We start from the raw sequence: 16,150 nt of genomic DNA, 5'->3' as shown, positions 1-16,150 counted from the left end.
AATGTCCACGATCCATACAATTTTTTTAGAATTTATATGGGCAGTTGTCCACGGAGAGGAGGGGGGGTCAAAATTGTTAAAAATCTGTCCACGTGGTATGTGGATGGCCCCTTACAACTGACGGATTTCGGTAATCTCGATGGATAGAGAACAAATTACTCTGTTTATGAGATCATTTTTTGAAACATTCTTCATAGTAAAGTAGTTAAAGTGCGTTGGGTGTATTTTTGGCTGAGCGGAAGAAGTAGAAGCAAAACGACTTTTTTATACTATTCGACGTTTCGTCACTAATCAGTGACATCTTCAGAGAAGGCAGGTGAGAGTTTATTACCAGTTAGCGGCTTTTAAAAAATTAAACTGGTGGTCTAGCTAATTGTTCGTGGCTATTGTATATGTGACTTCCATATATCTTGTCAAGATAACTTTTTACCAGTTCCTGTGAATGTTGGTGTCCTTAGCTAGCTCGGAAGTGCGTAAAGGCTTCAAAAGCTTAAATAAGGTTTTCCAGTAAGCAAACCTAGAAGCGACGAACTCGGCGAGCATCTGCTCTGTGGCCTTTTAACGCACATTCGGGCTGGCAAGGAGCACCAAAATTCACAGGAACGGTTGAAAAGCTATAATCTGTATATTATTCCAGTTTATTTAAAGACTAAGGCAAAACCAAGACAAGATTACTAACCATTAAGTAAAAATGAGTTTACGAAAAATAATAACGCTGTCACATCAATAATGAGCACCAACATTTCAGCCCTATTATTTCTATCGCGGGCAATAAAAATAAAACAGCAATATGAGTTTTACTTCAAATGAACCTGATATCAAACAGCTATACCCTTGCAGTATCGATACTTTTTTCACGATTATATCGGAGTATTAGAGCTCGCTTTCGATACCAAAATTCCCATTTTTTCCATTAACCAAGTACACCCCCCCCCCCCTCAAAAACAACTCCTGGGTACGCCACTGATTCAGAATGTCATTTGTTTTTTGAAAACCGAAATCCCAAAAATTCACTGAGTTTACCAAACGCTTTTATTTTTATTCCTGGTTTTCATTTTGTTTCACAGATGAAATTACTTATGTTTTTATTGTTTTCCGAAAGTTTAGCACACATCAAAAACCTTAACAAGTAGTTTATTACAAGAATGACAAATAACAGCTCAAAAGATATCATATTTTGTATACTAAAATTTGTGCAAATTTATTTTTAAAGATCTTTAAATCTATTAACAACTGTATCTATTTACCTTAAGGGATTTTTTGGTTTTAGCATTTCAGATAAATTGGCCGATCAAAGCGAAAATTCTTTTTCCGAGATTTCCGAAGAGCAAAAACGAAAATTATTTACGATTCATAACAGATGTGTATCTCCGGTATTCTGAGTACCTAAGACAATCAACAAGTTACTGAATACTGCTAATATGTAAGTTGAAAACTAGAACGGCTTGTTGATATTTATAAGACGTGGTTTCTGAACCTTAATAGAGCTTTTAACCGGAAACGTATTCCACAAGCGCGTGACACCACACATCATCAGACTTTAGACCTCCTCGTACACATGGCCATATGGACGACTCCAACCGATATTAGGACGATTTTACTAACCCGGTAGGTCCCTGCAACGATTAACTTTTTGCGTATCTTCAGTAGTGGATGCAGCACAGAGCGACAGTGTCTTGTGTTCTGCTGCCCACGGACAATGCCTCAGACCTGCTGCGTACCGCATGCAACTACTGACTCATCGATTTGTCATTTGATTTGAATTCGATTCGGCCGCGACTGTTTGCTCTCTCGATTAACGTCCTCAACCGCTAATTCCCGCTAACCGACGAATCGCCCCAAAAGCAGGCGCACGAGCGAAAAGCAGCGATAGACAGCACGTAACGGAAGGAAAATTCAAAAATTTAGAAAACCCATGCTGCTTATGTGAAAACGCGCGCATTTTTATAACCTCTTTGGCATGTTTCTCTTCGACCGGAAATCTTAAAACGAGTGGTCCAATAAAACAAGGATATACGCACAAAAGGGCGCAGATTGACTTCTAAAGAGAGAACTCAGTACCCTAGCGATCAGTTGCTGGAATAGTAGAAAGCGTTAAACTGTGTGAGGGAGTCACATTTGCAGCCTGATTTCCACGTTTCTCATAGCAATTTTCTTGAAATTACTAACGGAAGGTCGTGGTCGCGCGAAGCGAGATTCAGTTTATGCGGTGAATCCCATTCTCCTACAGTTCTTCGAAATCGCACAACTCTTGGCCTGGCTCTAGCTAGCCGGTCACTGCGAACTTCTGTACCATTTCGTCAGCAACCAGTCTTCAATGAGTCCATTCGTTCGTTCCGTCCATCGAACGGTCCGGTTCGCCTAGTCTAGCCGTTCATACGTCTGAGTCAAAGCGTGACTCAAGGCACAAGGCTCTCCGCATTGTTGGTGAATCGAAAAACTAAAAACATTGAATTTTCTATCTCCTCTCTATGTGGTATGTTATACGCCGTAGATACATGTATATACACCACCATGGTGAAGTCTCTTTTTTCCTCGTATAAAATATATACGTTTCTCCTCATAAAAGTATTTATTCGACCAGAGGGTGTGCGCATTCGACCTGTTGGACGACCGGTCGGCCAATGCTGTAGTACGTCACGTAGTTGTTTGTTCTGACTGCGGCACAACCTTCAAGAGAGAAATCCTCTTTTTCTGTATCCTCTATCAATTTGATGTCTTGGAGGTAAATCTTGTTTGAAATATCAACATAATAATTTAATGTTTACTAATTGAAAACTGATGTCTTAAAAGTAAACGCATTTTTGTAAATGTCAACTTTTCATGAATTGCAATAAAGGTTTCTTCTGCTTTTATTCGCATTTCATAAGAAAAAATATTTTGACTGCGTGTTGGTTGACTAAAATGCAATAAACTAGCGGAAACAGTAACAGCTATATTTCTAAGAAAATAAGTTGAAGCCTTCACTATGGTATTGAACAATGTTCTACCGAGTTCTACAAAATCATGTATGTTAAAACTATATTTACCCGCAACTTTAAGAGATTTTTAATAATCTGCCGATTAACGCTCAAAGAGAAAAAAAAACTGCGTGTAGATTTTACATAAGCTTATATTTTTTTTAATGTTTATTAATTCAAGAGATACCTAAACATATTTTTTGTTTGTAGTCCAATTGCAATAATGATGAAAATATTGAATATTTTTGTGATTTTTACGAAATGCGAATCAACTATAAAAACAGTGTAAAAATAATGGCATTTCCAAAGGCAGAAATACTTTTGGATTGGATTGTAAAAAGTAATTGTTGTAGTTTAATAATGGGATTGACTTCGTTGTAATGCATTACCGTACATTTAGCGCACCCGCGGTAGATTTAATCTTCACTTTTTACTTAGGTAAAAGAATCTTCAAACCGAATGAAATATTTTCGGACAATTATGTTGCTAAGCTCGGGACAAGGTGGTTTTGAAAAAGCATTTTCGATTTTATCATGGATTCACCACAGTTTCAAACAGCATTTATTCAACCGTGATATACAGATAATTACAAATTAATGAGTCATTGTGGCACATACTATTCAGATGGAAACGAATAGTAGATAAATATTTTCCTCTAGCGGGCAAATTTTCGTATAGGAATGTAACATTTTATATCGAATAAATCGTAAATAATCTAATCGAACTGATTGTGTGTAAAAATATAGCGAATGATTTAAACTCTCCAAACTATTCCGATAGCTCGCAATCGGCAACGAGAATTACCCTGGAAAGATAGTCTGCGTTAATTTGACTCCTCGCTTCCAGAACTTCACCTTTTTTCTAATAGTGTGTATTTTTTTTTGTTTTTTTTTTTGTATTCTAATCAATGTAGGAACATCAAACCCTGAACTTTGGTGTTCGTTATTCATTGATGTGGTAACACCGTAATAAAAAATTGCATATCAATGCGTCAATTTGACGCATGAATATCTTTTTACGTACATCAAAATATGAATATTTTTCTGGGGTTGAAATAAATTATTTTCTTATTTTTAAATGCTGGAACAAAACATTGTTGAAACAGTGAATCTATCACAAAATTTAAAATAGTTTTGCAGTACTAACACGTTGAGAGTACCATGCTGTTACAAATAGATTTTAATGCTACCTCCGTTTTTCGTCATTGGCGCCAGCATTAACAGCCGGTAGAAAAGTTCACATCAGGAACATCTTATCATAAGCTGAGGCTTTATTCAACAACTACAAATTATCACACTTTTCAATTTTCGATTGGCTGTTGTGTTTTGATGTGTGGAAACGTCGGAATTCAAACTTCCTGAACGTCATTTGCGTCATGATTTTCGCTTTGAATTTAAAACAAGCTGTAGCCAAGACGGTTTCATGCAAAGATCAAGTTCCCTGATATTCCCTGGGATGTAACATCAATTACCCTCCAAAAGTAGAGATCTGGCGCCACGGAATTTAGCACACACCTACTTGTTTTTTTTTTTTTTTTAATAAGGAGATTTTTTAGTAGCTTAAGTATTTATGATAAATATTAGTAAATAATGAGTATGTGTGTCCAATCACAAATGGTAACTTCTCAACACTGTTAGTAATTTGTAATTTTAATTGTTAGGATTTGCTTGCTTTCGCAATTAGGACTTATCATTCGTAGGGATTTAAACCTACTTGTAAAGAAAGGAAAGTAAACTTACAACTAACTTAAATGCTAACTTATTGGCTATAAAGAGAGCTTACCGTAGCAATTGAGGATTGCAACGATTTTTGTCGAAAATTGTTAATAATTTTATTTGACATAGCTTCTAATGGTTCAACACCATTAAGTCTATGTAATTCGAGGGTACCAAACCAAGGAGGACGCTTCAAAATCATTTTCAGAATTTTATTCTGAATCCTTTGGAGCGTTTTCTTCCTTGTTGTACAGCAACTTGACCAGATCGGTACAGCATAAAGCATTGCTGGTCTAAAAATTTGTTTGTAAATCAAAAGTTTGTTCTTTAAACAAAGTTTAGAATTCCTGTTAATGAGAGGATATATACATCTCGTATATTTGATGCACTTGGCTTGTATACTCTCAATGCGCTCTTTGAAAATAAGTTTTTTATCGTCAATTAGTCCCAAGTACTTAACCTTGTCAGACCAACTTAAAATAACTCCATTCATCTTGACAACGTGACAACGTGGAAATCTATCAGATTTTGAATTCTGATAAACAACCTGCAGAGTTCGATCAGTAAGATAATTTTTTAAAATTTTGATTAGGAAAATTGGAAAATTAAAAGTTTGCAATTTCGCAATCAAACCTTTATGCCAAACACTGTAGAATGCTTTTTCTATGTCTAAAAGAGCAGCTCCAGTGGAATAACCTTCAGATTTGTTAGCTCGTATCATATTAGTAACTCTGAGCAATTGATGAGTTGTGGAATGCCCATGGCGTAATCCAAACTGTTTATTTGCAAAAATTGAATTTTCGTTGATGTGTGACATCATTCGGCTAAGAATAATTCTCTCAAACAGTTTACTTATTGAAGAAAGCAAACTGATTGGTCGGTAACTTGAAACTTCAGCTGGATTCTTATCCGGCTTTAAAATTGGAATAATTTTTGCATTTTTCCATAATTTGGGAAAATATGCAATTTTGAAGCAGCAATTGAAAATTATCACTAAAAATTCCATTGTGCTCTCAGGAAGATGTTTGATTAGTATATTAAAGATTCCATCATCACACATCAATTACCCTGATATTTTCCAGTATTCGACATTCAAAAGTACAACGAGGATGAACGCAACTCTGAAATCCTTGTGAAAAAAGTATTCAATTGGATATGAAACCGAACCGTAGAGGTTCCACATTAGCTTTCTATGCTGAAAAAAAACCGTTTTGGCGCTTATGAGCCGTTTAACAAAGAATCGCGTCTCGGTTGAAAACATTTCCCTGATTTTTTTTAGTTTTTCATGATATTTCCTGATGATTTCCTTAATCGAGAAATAAATTCTCTGACATTCTCTAAGTTTCTAGGTTCTGCCCTAGAGTTGTGTGGAATGGTGATGGTGACGTGGAACTAAACATTTTGAATGTTTGGTTACAAAGGTTGAAGATTCCGCAGACAGAATTAATTTGTTTGTTCAGTGACTTACGTATTTTTATTCTCAGCCTCTCCTTGAATTTTTTTTTCCTAAATACAGTAAAGTTTTTTTACACGGTTTCATTTTACACGTTTTTTTACAACGATTTTCGTTCTCGCGTAAAACAGTTACAGTAAGTAGCAGTAACGGTAACAGACTATAGTATGGTGTTTTTTACACAGTTAGATTTTTACACGGTTTTTTACACGATTTTCGACGACGTTTTTCGTTACATGGGTTCACTAGCAGGGGGACGTAGAAAGATATGTTGAAAAAAATTATTAACATGTTCCAGCAAAAAAATGTAGCAATCAACAATTACAACGAAGCTGAAGTTTGAAGAGATTCGTTTTTGTTTTTTGCTTGAAAAGTTTTTTTCATATGGCAACAATTAAATTCACTGTATTACGACGACAGCTAATAGACGTATATTATTTGTGAAGTTAAAAATAAAATATATCATCTAACAATGTTCGAAAGCAAAGAAATATTCTGAATAAATCTTGGTAAGTGGACAAAACAATCGCAAGCTTACGCCGACCCTTCTATAAACTTTTATATTTGGGAATTTACTCTTTCAATATTATGCCGGTCACAATTGTTCAGTGAATACCGAAGATAAAATGAAATAAAAATAACTTGTAACGGGTGCAAATACGTTCAATTCTTGTTGAGTAATTTATGTTTTTTATGGTAATATGGTTTTCATAAAAAAAGCTTTCAATCACCATCAGCAGCAGCATTGCAGTTTTTCCACCATTGCACGCGAAAAGTCGTGCACCGCTGCAATCAGCGTTGCCAGGTATCCAGATTTAGCTGGAATATCCAGATTTTTGAACATGTATCCAGGTAGACAGCTTTGATGTCCAATTATCCAGATTTTTCATGGATGATCCAGATTTTATCCAGATTTTATTTTCTCTGTTCCGCAAAAAGGTCATCACTTCAATTTTGGCGCGAAATTTTGCAATTTCGTCACCTAAAATTTTGCGTACCCCAGGACTTTTATCCGAAAAATTAACCTTTCACCCCACGAAATGACTGCCAGATTTTTTCCAGATTTTTATTTTGCCTTTTCCAGATTTTAAAAAAAATGACCTGGCAACGCTGGCTGCAATGATAAACGACGAGAGACCAGCGGCACTCTGCTTCACATATACTGTACGGCACTGTTGCTGCTATCGACATGTTTTCTTTCAAGACATCAGTTTTTATTACGCTATAACAGCAGGTTTAGAAGTTGTTCAAGGAATAGGATTGATTCGAGCTATTCGAAAAACCTTTACCATCGAGACATCAAATTAGTCTAAGTTCGTGTAAGCAAGCATAATTGACTGATTGGGACGTGGAGACTCTTTGATTTCTTTTTTTGGGAACGATACAGAGATTATCACAGGGAATGGTTGGTGTCTATCCATGTCGTCTGTGCTAGAAATGCTCACATGTGATTGGTTCATTGTTCGCTTAAATTGGGCTCGAAACTTTTAATCAATTTTTACCGCTGAGCAATGAAATAATAATTATAACTAGTGTATTACAAAATCGTCCAACATTTTATCTATCCAGCCATATATTAATTATTGTTATCCATCATGTGGTTATGCTGTTATTAGCGTTCGAAATCTGACGAAATATTTACCAGTTTTATTTCCAATTTTACAGAATGCATCCCAGTATTGAAAACAAAGACGTACGGCGTAGTTTTTCTTCGTTTATACAGAAAACCTTTAAATTAAATTTATAACTTGTTTTGCTAATACGAGTCGAGAATGTTTTATGTAGGCTATCCTAGACCCCCTTTGCAAAGAAACGTAACCTTTCCTAGTGCAAAAATAAAAATTGAAAGTTTCAGCGGAAATGAAAGTTGCTAAATTTAAAACGTCTTCCAGCTCAATCCAATCATACTCGGCTGCAGCGAACCGTATGAAGCGTCCAGTCCTGTGAGCACGCACAGTCTCTAGACATTGTGTTTTTCCCATTTTGCTGTACCTACATCAAGCTGGACGGGCTCGCACTGGTGGTAGTAATCTCGCATAACAGTATTTGTAGCCCCTTGTACTGCCAGTGCTACAAACCGAGCAAGCTCGATGCGCTCTGTCACTCTGACATCCAGCACTCCGGTGGTGCCAGTCGTTTCTCTTACGCTACACCACCCTCACCCAACGTTCGCTTTTATTTCTCGAGATCATTTTTCCTTTACGCCTCCTCATCTAGCCCTCGCAGGCCAACTAATTCGTTCATCAGCGAAATGTGTTAGGGAAGGCAAATCGTGCTGCGATGGTGCTAGAAAACAATATTTTACTAGAAAAGATATTTTGCTAACTTCGACTGCAGGTTGTTCAGATTAAACAATTAAGCAAAAATGAAAGGCTCAACATCAGATGAAAAATACAGTAGTTGAAAACTACATAATTTTTTTTAAATTTCGCTTATTCTCCGTTGGTCCGTCAGTGTTGACCCGTTGAATACCGGACCGGTACCAACATCTTTCGTTCATCATGCGATGGAAGGCGGAATCCCAGCTTCTTCCCAGAAAATGTCCCGGTGGCCGCTGAGATTAAACCTAGACCAGACCAAAGTTGATTTGGTTGAAATTGATCACGCCATCTATGTCGGCATTGAAATTAGATGCCAGGCCACCTGTGTGGTTTGCGGAAACGAAAAACTACGCATATGTTGATTGTAACACTTTCGAAACAATAATTTACAACGAGCAATCCTTTTTGCCTTTCTCCTAGAAAGGTATAGCAATCACTTGCAAAACCGAAAGTATAAAAGTGCTCCAAAGGGCCGAATGGCATATATCACTCGACTCAGCTCGACGAGCTGAGCATTTTCTGTATGTGTGTGTATGTGTGTGTGTGTGTGTATGTGCAGATTTTTATTCTCACTCACTTTTCTCAGAGATGGCTGGACCGATTTTCATGAAATTAATTGCAAATGAAAGGTCTTGTTGTCCCACAAGACCCTATGAATTTCATTGTAATCGGATTTTTAGTTTAGAGGTTATGTTTAAAAATATGAAAATCATGAAACATCAATATCTCAGAAACTACACAACCGATTTGAACAAAATTGGTCTCAAAAGAACGAGCTACCTAGAAAACCCTTAAGTTTTGAATTTCATAAAGATTGAACTTGTGGTTTGAAAGTTATGAAAAGAAACGTGTTTTGAAGACTGTTTAATCTCACTCATGTTTCTCAGATATGGCTGTACCGATTTTCATAAAATCAGTGTCATATGGAAAGTCTTGTTGCCCCATAAGACCCTATTGATTTGTTTTGCAGTCGGACTATTACTTTGCCTGTTATGTTTAAAAATGTGAAATCCAGCTATGCAAAGGAACATATTCTGAAGACTACTTGGACTCACTCACTTTTCTCAGAGATGGCCGACCCGATTTCCACAAAATTAGTGTCAAATGAGTGGTCTAGCTGCCTCAGAAGACCCTATTGAATTTTACTGTAATCGAACTGTAACTTCATTTGTAATGTGCCGACTTGTGAAAATCACGAAACTTCATTATCTCAGAAACTACACAACCGATTTGATTATTATTATCAGATGAGCGGGCTAGTTAAGGGTTAACTGATGAATTATGATTGAACACGTGGTTTCAAAGTTTGGCTGCCCTACACGTTCCCATTTCATTTGATTATAATCGAACTTAAGCAACCGTTATGTATTAAATTGTTAATAAAACAACGAAAGTCTATTATCTCAAAGATTACATGACTTATTTGAACATAACTAGTGTCATACGAACGAGTCATCTCTCAAACTTACAAATAACAAACTTCATAACAATTTGATATGTGGCTCAAAAGTTATGGAAAGAAGAGAAATTCAAAGACTATTTAAAACTATACCTGCTTTGATCGATATATGTGGCCTCAACATAATTTAAATGTGGTGTCGTACTATTTGAACGTTCCAAGTTCATTGATTCCTTGCGGTTCGTTTGAAGTCTGCAAATTCACGACGAATCGGCCATAGGATATGATCAAAGTCAAATGACAAATCGTTTGAAATGATTGGTTTCATCGAAATGACAACAACCTCGACTTTTGGCTTCTGTACATCGCCTTAATTCTGAATATATTCATATTGGGTGGTATTTTGTCATTATCAGCAGACTTTCTGGCATCAATCTGACACCGGAAATACCCATATTGGGAGGTATTTTTGGTTGTTTTCCAGAAGCTAAAAGTGGTCGTCTTCAAATTCAAAATAGTGTCCAGGGTCAATGTTTGGTTTCTATGCATCATCACGTTTACGGAAATATCCATATTGAGTATTATTCGGTCATTTCCGACTGTTGCCTATAAGTTGCCATTTAGCAATTTAAAATGGTGCCTGAGGTCAATTGTTAGCTCATTGCATCATTCTGGTTCCAGAGACACTCATGTTGGATAGTATTTGTTTATTTCAGGCTTTTTTTCACAAACCGGTAGTCGCCATCTTGGATTTCAAAATGGTATTTAGGATACTGGTTAAAGAAAAACTCATATTGGGTGATATTTGGTCACTTTGGACTGTTTTTCAGAAGCCGAAAGTCGTCATTTTGGACTTTAAAATTGCCTGTGAAATCAATTTCTGTCATCTGGGCGTAATTCTGGTTCCGAAAACATTCATATTGAATGGTATTTGGTCATTTCCGGCTGTTTGCCAGACACCGGAAGTCACCATCTTAAAATTCAAGATTGTGTCTGTGATCAATTTTAAGCTTTTGTACATCTTTCTGGTTCCAGAAATACTAATATTTAATGGGAATCGTCCATTTCAGGCTGTTTTCCAGAAACCGGAAGTTGCCATCTTACAATTCAAAATGTTGTCTGAAGCCGATTTGTGGCTCCAGTGCATCATTACGGTTCCGGAAATTCCCATATTGGGTGGTATTTGGTCATTTGCCGCTGTTTTTCCGACACCGGAAGTCGCCATTTTGGATTTCATAATGGCATTTGGAGACAATTTCTGGATTTTGAACGGCATACTGGTTAAAGAAAAACTCATATTGGGTGGTATTTGGTCATTTTCTGATGTTTTCAGAAACCGGAAGTCGCCGTCTTAGAATTTAAAAATTTAAAGACACCGGAAGTCGCCATTTTGGATTTCATAATGGCATTTGGAGACAATTTCTGGATTTTGAACGGCATACTGGTTAAAGAAAAACTCATATTGGGTGGTATTTGGTCATTTTCTGCTGTTTTCAGAAACCGGAAGTAGCCATCTTAGAATTTAAAATGCTATCTGTGGTCGATTTTAGCTCCTGTGTATAATTCTACATCCGGATATTATTATATTGGGTGGAAATCGGTCATTTTCGGCTGTTTTCCAGAAACCGAAAGTTGCCATCTTACAATCCAAAATGTTGTCTGAGGTCGATTATGGAACATATTTGTTACCACTAAAAACATTCACCTGCCAATATGGTTCCATTTAGTTGATTAGTTCACGAGATGTGCAAAAATTTGTGAAGAAACATGTACTTCCAGAAGAGGGAGGGGCGTCAAATTATTATGGACATATTTGTTACCTCTAAAAACATTCACATACCAAATTTGGTTGTATTTTCTTGATTGGTTCTTGAGCTGTGCGAAATTTGTGTTTCATTTTCATGGGGGAGGGATCCCAGAAGAGGAAGTCGGGTTTCAAACCATTATGTACATATTTGTTACCACTAAAAACATTTACCTGCCAAATTTTGTTCCATTTGGTTGATTAGTTCTCGAGATGTGCACAAATTTGTGTTCCATCCAACTATTATGGACATATTAGTTACCCCTTAAAACATCCACATGCCAAATTCGGTTTCATTTGCTTGGTTTGTTCTTAAGTTGTGCAGAAATTTATGTTTCATTTGTATGGGACCCCTCCCTTCCAGAAGAGGGAGGGGTCTCAAACTATCATAGGAACCTTTATCGGCACCAAAAACCCCTACATACAAATTTTCACGTCGATCGGTTCGGTAGTTTACGAGCCTATATGTATCAGACAGACAGACAGACCGGACTGCATTTTTATATGTATAGATTACAACATCAATATTTTAGAACCTAAAGAGTGAATATACATTTATTGGATTTAAGCGTTCATGTAAATCTTTTTTTACAAATGAAAAATTGAATGAGAAAGGCTGGGTCTGACCGCTAGGTGGATTAATTTAGGTTTTTATTAAAGCTTCTTTGAAAAGAGGGAAGTTGAAATATTTTTTTTTTGGGGTTTCATAGGCATAATTCAACAAACGAAAAATATAAGAATAGGATATTTATTTAAGGTGCTATGGAAAACAAAACTGGTAAACACAGGTACCCTAGAGCTCAAAATGGAAAAAAAATGCAAGATTATAGTTTTTGAACATTCCTGTAAATTCTGTAGAAGTGACGAACCCAGCGAGCACCAGTGTAAACAACCATATGGAAATGATATGGAATCAGCGAAAGCTAATTTATAACAATAAATTTTTACCAGTTTGGTAGCTTATTTCACATCAATCAAAAAATAACTGAGTTATTACTACTAATGCTGCTCTTTTTTTTTTTTACAGTGTGTCAATCCATCACTATCTGGTACGTATATTTATAATAACAGGACAAGGTTACACCAATATCTAAATTAGTAAACTTAGTGACAACAACCTTAAGGTGGAACCAAACGGAATAACGATTCAACAAGAGGTGATACAGAAGTACCTGCTAAATGCGCATTCTAATTTCTCAACCATGTGTGCTCAAATATCCTACCCTATTTCAGTTGTTGCTTTGCTAAGGCAGCCGAAACGACGTTCCCTTCCATTCAACACACGAACCACTCGTTGTCTTCGTATGCTGATACCACAAGGCGCATTGACTGTCAGTATGCCTACCCACATTTCTGTAGTTTTCTTTCCCTCTTGTCGTTGGGACATGACTAGGGTAAAGTGTATAGTATGGTAATGTTTACTTCGCAGTGCCACTGCCGGAGAACCTTAAGCATTCTACGGCAGTAAGAAACAGAAAACTTATTTCTATACACTACCAACCCTAACCGAATCCATAATATACCTGTTTACCCTGTTTTGTTCTGAACTGCCAAGAAGAGTTCAAACTAAATCTACAAATGCGTTATTCTGCAGTGCTGCCAATATTTCCATATCATGCGGATACAACAAACGAAATACGTACTTATCACCGCGTACGCCTGTATATGCTGTTATCCAGCTCCCAAGATTGCTGATTGGGGCACCAATTATGAACGAACCCTTAAGGCTAACTATCCTGTTACAATCGTTTGCTACTCTATCAGTGGAGCCAGTGCAGATCGGAAACAAAGTATGAGGCAGGCTTATTATGGTAGAATGCACTATGCTCTCATCTCTGTGTGCTCAGCACGGCACCGTAGCTGCAATCTAGCAGCATTGCTGTCATTTTCGTTGCAAGAAAATTGTTTGATTAAAAGGACAACTTTGTATCATTGCTCTACTGTTTATATCATAGTAGACCAATGCAGATGCAACACAATAAATGAAGAATAGTATTATTGTACCATAATCAATTGTCGCCCGCGAACTTGGGTGATAACATGCGTAGGTGACTCAGTAGCGTGCAGCAATTCTAAATCATTTGACACTCGACATAGATTCCAAAGGATATTTTTTTCGTGTTGATGGTGACACATAACATATTTGTGTATACACAAAGAAACTCTTACATACCTACGGACTACCGTAACTGAGAAATGACTTACTAGGTTCATTATCCTTGTTTTTTCTTTAGTTTTTAATGAAAGTCAGAGACTTTACAAGCGGGATTATTTACTACGCATCAAACGAATAGCACAAAGCCCCAATAAGTTCCAACAAAAAAAGCTTTTGGAAAATAAAATTAAATAAAAACGTATTAAACGTACACCCAACGCAAACGGGGAATATTTTATTACTTTTGGGCAATTTTTTATTACTTTTTGTGTCTTATGACTGCGCATTATACACAGAAAGTAACAAACAAAATGTAATAAAAATTATGACGGCCACACGCTTGTATGTGTTTCTGCAGGAGAACATACAGCCAAGCACCGAAGTGCATGTGTTGGCAAGACTTCACTCGCTGCATTTGTATTGATGCAACGATCTGGTTCATTTTTGTCTCCCTTCATCCACACACAATCAGAATCTCAACCGTCAACCTCAAATGTCCAATAAGAAACACTTTCGTTTCGTCCCCCAGTGTTTACTTGAAATGAAAATATGTAATACTGTCTGACCAGAGTTGCCGAAGTTACGAATATTGTTCTGGATGGGCACGAGTTTTGTATATTCAAACAGGTCCAAATGAGTTTTCATGAACCAATGATTATGTGCTGTAAATAGCTTGCAAGAAAGCGAAGTTTTTTTTTTCTCTAACGCCGTTTACAGATCGTGATGTCATTTTAAGGCGCATTTCAAGTCTTTGAAATCATCAACGTTTGCATACTCTATGACGGGGAAAATGTTGCTTGGCAGCTCTTGTCATATTTTTTCGCTGCTCCGTATGCATACAACGAGCGAACTAATACACGCCCACCGGATGAATTGGAGATTGAAAAAACTTGTAACATGTGCAACTTATGCGACGGTGTGTGATTTTTTTTTTTTGACTTGAGGTGGAGAGGGAGCATTTTTCGACAGAAAAAAACGTTGCATGTGGTTAAAACGACCATTATTAGATAGCCGTACTCTCATAACACGTGCTAAATATATGACAGTATGTGTTGTTACTTGACTGGGGAAGAATTTTATTGCTTTTTAAGTAATGGATTTGTTACCTAAAAGGTAATTTTGCGCTATTGCTTCTAAAGTAATAAGGAAAAGTTTTGTGTGTACTATTGTCCTGTTCTAAAACATAATTAACCTCTATTTACATTACTTGCTTTTTCTAAAACACTCGACAAAACAGGTACGATGCTGGTCTGACAAGCCAGTCGTCATATGTTCGAATTCTCGCTCTGAAGAGACTGTTAATGGCAGTACCGTTAGCCCCGCAATCATCCCGTATACTAGAAGTTCACTGTTAAGATAGATGTGCTGATTTCGTCCTCAGAAATTTGTCAATTTCTGTTTCAATTGACTAATAAACAATTATCAATGGAATGAATTGATATGACTAAGCGAAATTACTTTTTAACAATATTGGAGAAAGCTGACAGGTATTTTAAAATAATAAAATGACAATACGGTACATATTGAGCTTGAATGACCGCGCATTTCGTAGTTGCTCCTTCGTGATGGATCTGAGAGTAAAGTTGCACAAAGAACCACCGTGAGATAGCTATTTTGGGATTAATTAGCCATTCAATGTACAATCAATTAGCCATTCAATGTACAATTCACTAGCTCAGGTAACGGCGCCGGTTACGTTCTTACGGTCGTTAGGGAAGAAAAGCACAAACATTACCTCTGCATCTCTAACGACTAACGACCAACAGAAAGGAAGGTTACTTCCTCACCGTGGTAAGTGATAGATTTTTTAACTTTTACCCTTTTCTCTACACACTTATATATATACTAGTTGAACGTTCCCGGCGATGCTCGGGATCAAAAGTTTCAAAATTCGGAATCATTTTTTATAACTCATTGCAATATTAGCACAACTCACTTCAAAAAGATTTCACATCTTATACGCCCATCATCACTTTAAGTACTTTAACATTCTAAGAACGTACAGAACGGAAATACCCATATTGGATTGCATTTTGGGATTTGGGGATGTTTTACAGAAACTGGAAGTCGCCATTTCGGATTTCAAAATGACGTATGAAGTTCAGAAGTTTCGGAAGTATTAAAATGGTTGGCCAAATGCCACTTTAGATTATTTTCCTGAAACCAGAAGTCGTTATTTTGGAAAATGTTATGTGGGGTCATCCCAGTTCCGAATATACCACACTCGGGTGATAACCGGATATTCGTCAATCGTTCACAGTAAAACCTCTTTTTATGCAACTTTTAGAAGAAAGAAATCAAAGTAAGAAAAATTTAGCGTGACCATTCATGCTTAGTTCACCT

At 36.7% G+C, this 16,150-nt stretch overlaps 1 protein-coding gene across 1 annotated transcript in view; it reads right to left on the bottom strand.

Moving 5' to 3' along the window:
• LOC129719102 (fatty acid hydroxylase domain-containing protein 2-like) overlaps nt 1-1,947 on the bottom strand; it is a 46,749-nt gene extending 44,802 nt beyond the window's left edge. Inside the window, exon 1 of the mRNA XM_055670500.1 lies at nt 1,248-1,947. The gene's annotated coding sequence lies outside the window, so the exon portion shown is untranslated. The remainder of the gene's footprint in view (nt 1-1,247) is intronic.
• Nucleotides 1,948-16,150: the final 14,203 nt, after the last annotated feature.

This window comes from Wyeomyia smithii, chromosome 1 (assembly GCF_029784165.1).
Source record: "Wyeomyia smithii strain HCP4-BCI-WySm-NY-G18 chromosome 1, ASM2978416v1, whole genome shotgun sequence".
NCBI classification, from domain to species: Eukaryota; Metazoa; Arthropoda; class Insecta; order Diptera; family Culicidae; genus Wyeomyia; species Wyeomyia smithii.
The sequence above is the reverse complement of the archived record's forward strand: the minus strand, read 5'-3'. Positions and strand labels throughout refer to the sequence as shown.